The following is a 10,915-nucleotide window of genomic DNA, read 5'->3' as shown; positions in this document are numbered from 1 at the left end:
TAAAACCCCTTGCCTCTGAAATTCCACTTTTTGGGGACCTCTCTTATTGCCTTATCCTCTGGAAGCAATCATGTGTTCAATTCTTCCCTTTTTAAGCAAGTCACATTGTCTCTCTGATATAAGGTGAGAGGGATGATCACAGAAGAAAAGCAAAGAGTTCAAAGTCCAAAGGTTTACTTAATAACAACTCATCCTTATTAAAAGGAAGAAGATGTTATCTATTATATTTTATCAACCTTATGAAATTTATAGGTGTTTAATATCCATCATATTGTGCTTTTGTCAAAATGGTAAGGCTTCCCAAGAATCCTTTTAAAACAATCATATAGTGTACTATCACAATTCATTGTGTCAATGAAATTTCCAATGGAAAAAGTGAAAAAAACACCTACATGTGATAGATGTGGGTTACCCTATTTTCTTTACCCATCCAAAATATAATTTTTCATGTGATGCAGTGGAAAATTGGAGTTATTCAACCAAAATTATTGAGAAATCATTCATTTCCACTATATATAATAATTTGTCTATAGTTTTTCTCAAATTGGAAAACATGGGTGAAGAGAGCTTCTCACTATATATCAATATATTATTAAGCTAAGGCCAACAAAGGGTTAGAACTAGTGGGATCTTGGAGCTCAAGTTCCTCTCATTGTTCATCAAGAGCAAGTTCATTTATGCCCTATTGCACTTTAATGAGGAAATCCTTAACATTTTTTCTTACACGTCAAGGCATCATTAAATTGTCCTTACCATCAATAACAATTGTGTTTGTGTTTCATTTGGCCACCATTATTATTAGTCTTTAGATAAAAAGTAATGGTGTTTGAGAGAATAGAGGAAGAAAATCACTTTGTCGGAAAGGGTTTTCATAGTGGCTAAGCAGGTTTATTAGCCTAATATTTAGTTTTGAAAGTTAATTGAAAGGTGTGATCTAATGAGAAGATATAGAGAGTTTTATTTTCTCTTTGATGTGAGGAAGAAAAGTCAAAATAAACATGAATCAGATAACATACAAATAATCCCTTACATCAAATTTGATGTAATGTTTGTTGAAGCCCCTATGGACTTGTTGATGGTGTTGGATCCACCAACATGTCAGGGGATCCCCCTGGTAAGAAGTTCCAACTAGATCTCAGACCGTTTAGAGTAGGAGTCCCAACAATGGGTAGTAAAGTTATGCATCGACTACGATAGCACGCAGAGGTAAGTGTGATATCTTTGTCGGAAGAAAGTGTGTGACCTTACATTGAGTCAAGTGAGATGCATGGAGATTCTAACACATGGAGGGGAAAAATAAAGTGTGCCCCTTAGAAGCTTATAATAGTATGCAGCTTGAAAGGAACACACGAGTTGAATGGCATCACAAGCTGGAAAGTAGAATAATCGATAATCCAAAGTGATAGGTTAAACCAACAACACGACTTCAACAAGATTCATACAATCGTATACAAAATAGTTCATACACGAATGCATAAGTTAAACAACATACATTGATAAAGTAACCAGAATAGTTGAACTACAATAACAACATATGCATGAAGACATGTTGGCTTTGTTATATTATATAAAGTGAAAGTTCCATCCATACATACACCATTTACAACCACTAGCCCCAATAATGGAACATTACAGTCAACACTGCCTGCTCCTCCAAAGAGATGTGCTCACTCTACATTGTGGAGAAGCCAAGGCTCATCAAAATACCCTTCAAGCCTTTTCTAAGCAATTCCTAGCCAAAATATTGGCTCCCAAAAGCCCGTTCTATGAGTTATGAGGTTATATAGAAAGGGGTGGGGTGACCCTTGACATTCTCCTATGAATCTTGGACTACCCTCATGACTCTTCAACTTCATTACATATAACTCTTTACATTACATATGACTATTTATATTCCATTAATGACACTTGGAATTTCACTTTGAGTTACATCTAATTACAACATATACGACTCATAGTAGTGAGGTGGCCAAGACAAATCATGGCACAACTCGACATAACACTGATGAAATGTACTAGCTAACTGTGGTGTCCATGACAAGATGTTGCATTTCTGAGTGATAGATGTGTTCTTGGACATGCTTTGTCTTCACCTCCACATAACTTGGTGTTGTGGGGTCTCCAATGGTATTGGTTTCTGCAAGATGATTTCATGTATGTACTCCTTTCACTTGTTGCTTGATGTGCTTTGTACGTCCACCCAAATGTAAGAAAGTCTTCTAACATGTGCTCCTTCTTCATCCATTTCGTCGTCTCATCATGTTTCATTGATGTACCTATTCATGCAATTCACTCATGAAAGGACGACATCAAATTCGAAAATATCCTAGTCTAGCATGATGCATTGTTTTCCGTGTTCAGGTCCAAGTGACTGGGAGGGAGGATAGGACATTGAAACTTCTCATAGCATAGCTCAGGCCGAGATGAGGGATTCTAGAGCTCGTTCTACACTGTCAGGAAAAACTACATAGTGATCATTGGGAGGTAGAATTTAATAGTGAAAGTCACCAGTATTAGCTGCAAGATGGGACCCTGAGAGGAATAGTGTTTGCACAATTTCCTGAGGGAGAGTAGAGTGGGGCTGCTAGGCATTCCTGCACAATTTCTAAAGGGAATATAGAACAGGCCTGCAGAGGGACTTCTCGTTAGTTTGGTGCAGTTCCTAGCACGAAGACAAGGCATAGTGTAGGGGAACTACTTCGTAGTTTTCAAGAGGAAGACAAGACATACCATAGGGAGACCAACTAGGAATTCTACGTAGTATCCTGAGGCAGTGCAGAGCAAGACAACAGAGGACATGCCAGATAGTACTGTGTAATTTCTGAAGACAATACAGAGAAAGGAAGTAGAGGCCTTGCCAATCATTTCTGCATAGTTTCTTAAGGCAGTGCGGGGAAGGGAGCAGGGGAATTAGTTGGGCATGTCTACGTAGTTTTGGAGGGCAGTGCAACCCTGGGTCTCAGTGCAGTAAAGGTTTTTGGTAGTCCAAATGTAGGTTTGATGACTGTGCTTTAGAAATGCGTAGTTCAGTTAGGTTGTGGAGGAAATTTCTGCACAATTCTTGGAGGCAGACATGCTTCTCACTTCCGAGATTGCACATTATAGCTGGCCTGGGGGATAGCCTCAAGAACTACACAGTTCCAGACAGCAGAGCATCACCACTTAGGGTTTATACTACGCAGGAAACTCAATCGGGATCTGAGGAAGTGAAGTTCTACCTTCAAGAGATTTTTAGAAAAATGGCTAAGTGTGAGAGGCAAGTGAACTTGTGATGACTCAACATTGTATTCACACACTTAACATACTTTGAAAACATGATGACACTAACCACTGAGACAATATAGAAAAGTGTGACCCTCTGTGGGACTGTCTAATGGTGAAAGCGACAAGTGCGACACTTGGGATAGACCTTCGAATGACCATGACACCACTTCCATGATAGCGATTACAACTTTGTGTGTGAATGTGACGAGTGTTCATATAGCCAAAGACGATAGTTGGCTCAACATGCAAAAGGGAGCAATACATGTAAAGGAAACACGCGAAATGACTTTCAATGTTTTCAAACATGCATTTCATTGAAGAAAGAATGATATGATGATGATCAATAGTACTTCAAGCTACACTGAAATGTGTACTTCGAAAATATGTACTTTACTTACCATACTTACCCTCCAGATGGTTATGCATCTGACAGATTTTTCATGTGGTCCCGATCATTTATCATAACTCGGTTCCTTGGTATTTTTCCTCAACTCCTTGAGAGTCATCTAGAATGTCATCTTTCCTTGTGGTCACTGAGATATAGATCTACGCAATTTCAATGGGCAGTGACTACTACAGGGATGAGGCCCAGAGGGGCATAGCTGCACAATTTATAAATGCAAGGAAGACTAGACAACTAGGACAACACTGGGCAGTCTTGAGATGCAAGACATTGCTGTGGGATGAGGTCTTAGGAGGACAACTCTACACAGTTTCTGAATTCAAGATAGACTGGGCAACTAAGGGACAATACTGCATGATTTCTGAATGTAAGGCACCATTGTGGCATGGGGTCCTAGGTGGACACATCTGCATAGCTTCAAGTTGCAAGATAGACTGGGCAGCTAAGGGACAACATTGACCAGATCCTGGAGATAGTGGGTTCCAGCTAAGGGAAGGACACTAGAGGAAACCACAATGCATTTTTGGATGCAAAGGGAGGTTAGGGTTCCTACGCATTGCGTATTTCTAGCAGGGAAGGGAAAAATCTTGAGCGTTGCAGAAGCAAAGTGTGCAGTTTTAGAAATCTAGATGAGGCTAGGTTGCCATGAAACTGACTAAGTGTGATATCAGTGAAACTGATGTAAAAAGTGATATAAATTGACTATGATCACACACTAGAACACTTAGTGATACAACATAGACCATCCAAAACATATAAAACATACTCCTCTTGATGCAACAACCTTCGTGACAAGAGTACATGAAGTGAGTGTGAAACATGTCTTTGTAATGAGAAAAACCCATACGCACAAAGATTTCCTCTTGAAGCAGAACAAAATTCCCTTTACATAACAAACAACAATCCTGATGCCCAAATATGACACATGCTGCATAAATATGACAACGTGAAAAACTCTTAAGATCAAGGAGGGGGCTTGAGATCATCATCTTACCAATAAGTGACCAAGGAACAATCAATCACAGGATCCACGGTAGGCTCCAAAATTTGCATGCAAGCCAAAATTTTGGAGGGTGGTTGTAGCCGCTACAACATTGGTGACACACTGGTAGAACTCCAGCTCTTTGTATGGACCTTGTTTCATGAAAGTGATTCTAACTCTTCTGGAAGTATTGTTTGATTCTTTGATCATCATGGCTTCCTCACTAGCTTGAGTGAAAGATGTAGTCCCTACCATTCTCTTGATCGGTTAGCACACGTACCAAGCCAAGTCAACTGAGTTGTTTCGATTGGGGATGAGGGGTATATTGATGCACAAGTAATATGATTGTCATAGTTTTAGTTTCATATTTGGTGTTTCTTCACTGCTAGCAGTCCTGGACAGTACCCTAGTGGAGTCACACAGGAACACAAGCATCACTCTATGGCCAATGAGCCTGATCAATACCCCAACAGAGTTGCTTGCATCACCTCTCTACGTAGGAATCCTTTCTCTTCTTTTGCCTTATTTATTTTCATTTTCATTTTTTTTTCAAAGAACTGTGCATAGGAACTTATTCGTTTCATGAGGCGAAAGAGGGATCCTGACTTATTGAGAGCAGAAGAGGTTGTCCCTTCATAGAAGTATGTTATATATACCTCTAACATACTTGTTAAGGTTTTCCCCCTCACCTTAGTCTACTTGACTGAGCTGACAAGGGTTAACCCAAAAACCGATTAGAGTAGGTGGTACTGTGGTTGTAACTACTGCAACAGGACTATTGGGAAAAATGCCATCAATCTACTAAAGTTGCATCTATTATGCCAACATTATTTCCATTTACCCTAACAAATAGAATCACTTACAAACAACATCTAAAATCATACCAAGTGTAGATTAGAGATTGATTAGATTTTGTGAGTTGTTAGGTGCATGATTTTCACCGCATGACCTATCCCTTTTTGGAGATTTATCAAATTTACAAATACAAAGCTTTAGATTTAGTGTAAACATTGTTAGGAAATGGAGATACCTAATGGAGTATTGGGTTGACATTTTCACTAATAGTTCAAAATAGATATTATATCATTCTTTAGTCATAATTAGCATAATTATGATGGGGGGAGTGGAATGGATAGAAATGGTTGATAAAAACCCTATTTATCCAAATTGACTAAGGGAAACTATTGTAGTGGTATTAACCAATGGCTATGCAGTCTTTGTTGGATAACCCACTATTGAGAATGGTGGAAATTTTTAAAACATACTCCTCGCACATACCATCGTTTGAGTCTAAAATATTTTCTTGTTATTGGACTTATTATTCTTAAGCAATGACTAATTATAAAAAGCTACATTCCTACATTTATTCCTACATTTGTTCAACCAAGATTTGGGTAATGTTTGACTCTTGAGTATCTAGATTCACTAGTAATTTTATGGGGAACCATCAAATTGTTAATCCCTATATAATGTTCACCCTAAAACATCTTATTAAGCCTTAGATATTTAGTGATTATATTTCTATTCTTATATTGATATATAGGCTAGAACCTTTCATGGTGTCATTGCAATATAATTGTACCATTTGTATATTCTATATATATATATATCTATATATATATATATATATATATATATATATATATATATATATATATATATATATATATATATATATATATATATATATATATATATATATATATATATATAGATATATATATATATATAGAGAGAGAGAGAGAGAGAGAGAGAGAGGATTCCTAGCCTTCAAATTTGTTGTAGCGCCTACAACCACCCTCCAAAATTTTGCCTTTGCTTCTTTTTGGAGCATCCTTACTAAAATCTCAGCAGTTTGTCTTGCACTACTGAGGTACTTGTGATTTCAAGTGAGTATATCTTCCAGTTCATTGCTTGTTTTTTCTTACTTTCTTTGTTGTCTAACTACAAGCTGACCCTGTGACTTGGTTAAAATTGGTTCTTGCACTGCCTTGGAAACCTGCGCAGTCCTAGGGTGCATCCTGCCTTGCTCTCAGGAATTGCACAATGCAACCCAGCAGTGAGCCTCACTCTCAAGAATTACATAGATCAGCCCAGTAGAGATCTTCGGCTCCAGAAATGCATAGACCCAATTGGTAGCTTGTCTTCGGCTGGGAAACTATGCAGAGCATGAGAGGCGGCCAGAGCACTCAACCCAGGAATTGCACAGAAGCATTCCTTCAGTTGTTGTCTGATTCATGTGCCGATATGTTGCTTCATTCTCCCTAGGAATGTGCAATTTCTCCATCCATGCATGGAAACCTTTCCCGAAAAATAAAAAAGAAAGAAGCGAAAAAACATCACTAAAAAATAGGGATCTATTTTTAGCAGTTGGAGTTAGTTAATTTTAGAAACTACTGCCACTTGCCGCTTTTTCCTAGATTTTTGGCCTTTGTGTCATAAACCCTAAAACAACTAAATCTATTAAATGGAAGCTGCCATATCTCATTCTCACATTCGATCATGGAGCTCTAGAATTCCCAAGGCATCTATAAATCTTCGGCATAGTCGACACAACTTTTCCGAGTAAGTTTTGCTTTTCAAGTCTTTTGTTGTTTTTTCTGTCACTTTTCTTTTCTAGGCTTGTGAGTGTGTTATTTTACCCATTTTACTTAATGAATGTTGGTGTTTTTGTTTGTTTTAACTTGTAGAAGTATTGTTTTAAGTTTTTCATTGCCTTTCCATAGCATTGCATGCATAACCCAGTTTTTGCACTAACAATCGTCGTTGCGGCGACCATCACCACAAGATTCATTTCTATTCTATTTGACTGATTCCTACATTTGTTTTGATTGCATGCATCATTATCCACTCATATCTTCACTAGCCTTCGCACACACATTTAGATCCGCTCATTTTCAAGTTTCCCTTAGGCAGATCTAGGCTGTGTTGGCCCAGATCTAGCTCTTCCTGGCATGCATTGCACATTTATGGATCTCAAGGCTCTACCTTGGCTCCAGAAATTGCATAGAGGCTACCAAAGACTGTCTCCAACTGCGAATTGTGCAGTTCCAGGAGACTATCCCGTAGTCTTTCCCACTGGGATTGTGCAATGCATAGTGCCATCCAGCATCTAGTCATACTGAACTGTGTATTGCGCAGCTCTAGTCATCAGCAAGCCACACTAGATTGTGGACTGAACAGTTCCAGTCATCATCCCCCCTCACTGGCATCAAGGACTCTGCAATCCAAAGATCCAGTTCACAGTCCCTCACCTATGAAAGATAGAATTTCACAATCTTTCCCAGCAGTCGCCCAATTTTTTGCATGATCGATCCTTGGAGTGCTTATTGATTTTTAGCTAACATCTACAAGTCATGAGTGTCCTCTCTGTCTCCAGGTACAACAGTTGTTGAGCAGCTTCTCAGCAGCATAAGTAACATGGCTTCCAAGAGAGTTGGATCAAAGGACACAGTTGAGAGAAGTACTGGAGATGTATTTGAATAGGTGTCAATGAACTTGCTAGTCTATACAAACATACAATTTTTCATAGACAAGGATGTGAAGATTACATGGAAGGAAATCAAAGAAATATTTGCAGGCAGTTTCAAGGAAGATCTGGAAGATCAAACAATCCATGTTAACATCAACAAGTCAGGCTTGTAGAGGGTTTCATGCAGGTGCCCTACCTTCCCATGCGGGGATATCATTCTCTGGGTTGTCTCACATACCAATCCCAAGACAATGAATTTGAGAAATGTTAGTGGAACACAACTTGCCACCTTCAGGATGGAATAATATCACTAGATGTATCACTTGCTGCAATCGATGAACCACATGGATGCACTTTTCTATACTCCCAATAGTAATGTGAACACCAGAGACATCTTGAAGCATTGGGTAAGAGACTCATCGAAGTTCAAGACAACACACAATCAAGTTTACAAGACGAAGTTTATTAGGATGGCCTACCAACTCTTGATCGTCTTTGCATGCTGCTTGTACGCTTAAGAGGGCACAAATACCTTTCAGTAGAGTTGGGTTGTTGTGTTGGACCAGTTGGAAAGTGAAGAAAAATCATTCAAGTAGTCGGATATGTTGGCTCTTCAGCTAAAAGTGCATGTGTATAATTTCCAGAGTCCATTGAAGGGTGAACAAGCGAAATTATATCTGTTTGTGTACCTGCTTGATGTAATCTATGCCCAATAGTAGTTTCTTTGCATGAATTGGACATGGACACCATCGTAGGATGCTGTGAACATTTATTACAAGTTTCTCACTGAGTGCAGCTACCTAGGAGTCATAGCGAAATCATATGACCACTTCATTACCCCGGTTTACAAGATCATCTTTGAGCAGGATCCATATTGCGTGTCCCAAGAAAAAATATAAGAATTTCTTAACATTGTAGATTGGTATGCCTCACCTGGTGGCACCTTCATCAGGATGTTCGACAGAGAGAATCTTCTACATGTGCTACCAAGGTTTTCCATGGACAAGTTTGTTACAGATCCATTTGGGCACATCAAATACCAACATCCAGATCAGTGTTTTAGGGCTCATCAAACCCTAATTTTAGTTGCTTCATGCCCTGAACAAGTCACCCCTTTGAATGCCTCCTTCCTAGATAGTTTGCTTGAAGACATCCATAAATAGCCTCTAGAGGGACCAGTGCAGGTAAGCCCTTATGAAGGTGCACTGCAGAGCAGTTGAGTCCACTATTAGGGTGCTCTACAGAGCAGTTGAGTCCACTACTAGGGTGCTCTGTAGAGCACTTAGGCTTCTTTTCACCTGTGCTGGACGAGAATGAACGAAATTCACATAGGGCTTGGGGAATATTCTTATCTTTTGGAGTCATCTAGAATTTTCCCTCACTTATCAACTCCTATGTGCTCAAAAATGGATGAGGAATGAGTTAAGGTGCATCCTATCCTCTCATCCCTTCCTCCATGGAACTAATTCCAAGTATGGAAGGCCATTCAATGCCACCATTAATGAAAAAACCTCCTTCATCTTCCTATAAATTGACCACTCATCTAAGTGATCATGGGTTGGATTATGTTGAATTGTAAGGAGATAATGCTGCTATGAGATTTGGCTTTGAAGCGAGTATTGTAATTCTACAAGTTTGTCATGCTTTTGATGTGATGTGGATGGGATCCAAGCTGGAGGAATGGCTTTGAATAAGACATCGATGGTTGTAATTCCTTCTTCTATCTAATAAAGTGTTTGAACCTTTTTCCCATATGTTTGTATTGTTTCATAATGCTTATGTGTGTGAATTGTATCTGATTCCTTTCACTTATGTTCAATAGATCATATGCTTTGATCAATTTTTGTCTTCTGTTGTGTTTACAGGGTACTTCTCAAGCAGATTAAGTATGGGAAGGAACGACAGAATCGATACAAGGGAGACGAGAAGAAAGTGGAACTACAGGTAGGCCTTCTATCTTCTCATCTTATATATTGTTTATAGGAAAATTCTAAAACACTTTAAACTGTTTTTCTAGATACAACTACTTATCTAGGGAATTAGTATTTATCTGTAAATGCTAAATTCTCCAAAACAAATTGGCAACTCCATTGGGGAAAGAATCCTCTTTCCTAGTAGCTTATCCACCTCATAAGACATCCTTGTAGACCTTATTTGTGTTCATAGATTGTAATTCAGCTGTTTACATTGAAAAATTGGTCAAAACCATGTCAAATTGTCTCTTGAAATGGCTTATTGTCACTAATGCAGGCTTGTGAGGGACACAGTGCGCTGCAGAGCACCCCTGGCTTAGGGACAATTCTTTGAAGTGCACTTTATCCCACTCTAGGCTGCACTAATCCTCCTAGGATCATTTTCCCACCTAAGAGTTTTGCCAACTTTTCTCTATTTGATTGTTTAGTGATTGATCAATGAATGTTATGTCTCAGAAAATAAGTCTCTATCTCCTGGTCTTGCCCAGCTTTGATTGGATTGATTAATGTTTCTTAATGTTTTCTTTGTCATTATCGATCAATAGTCAAAGTTAGAATATAGTTGATTAATCTTTGTTTGAAAGGAAGTGTCGAAAAGTCTTATTTTACTTCAAAACAGAACTGCCGTCAAAGTCTTCATTCTTATTAAATATTGATTGATTGTATGTGCATATTTCATTTTTGTTCATCATAACATTAAGGGATTCGGAAAGGAAAACTTGCATCGTTCATATTGTAGTATGTGAATGCTTGAAAGGAATAGCTAGGGAAATTGCATTAGATGTGCTCTTTGCTCTTTGTCAAAAATCTGATTGCTCTAT

This window comes from Pinus tabuliformis, chromosome 7 (genome assembly GCF_031772625.1).
Source record: "Pinus tabuliformis cultivar Carrire ecotype Pingquan chromosome 7, CPIR1, whole genome shotgun sequence".
Lineage (NCBI taxonomy): Eukaryota > Viridiplantae > Streptophyta > Pinopsida > Pinales > Pinaceae > Pinus > Pinus tabuliformis.
Note: the sequence above shows the minus strand (reverse complement) of the source record.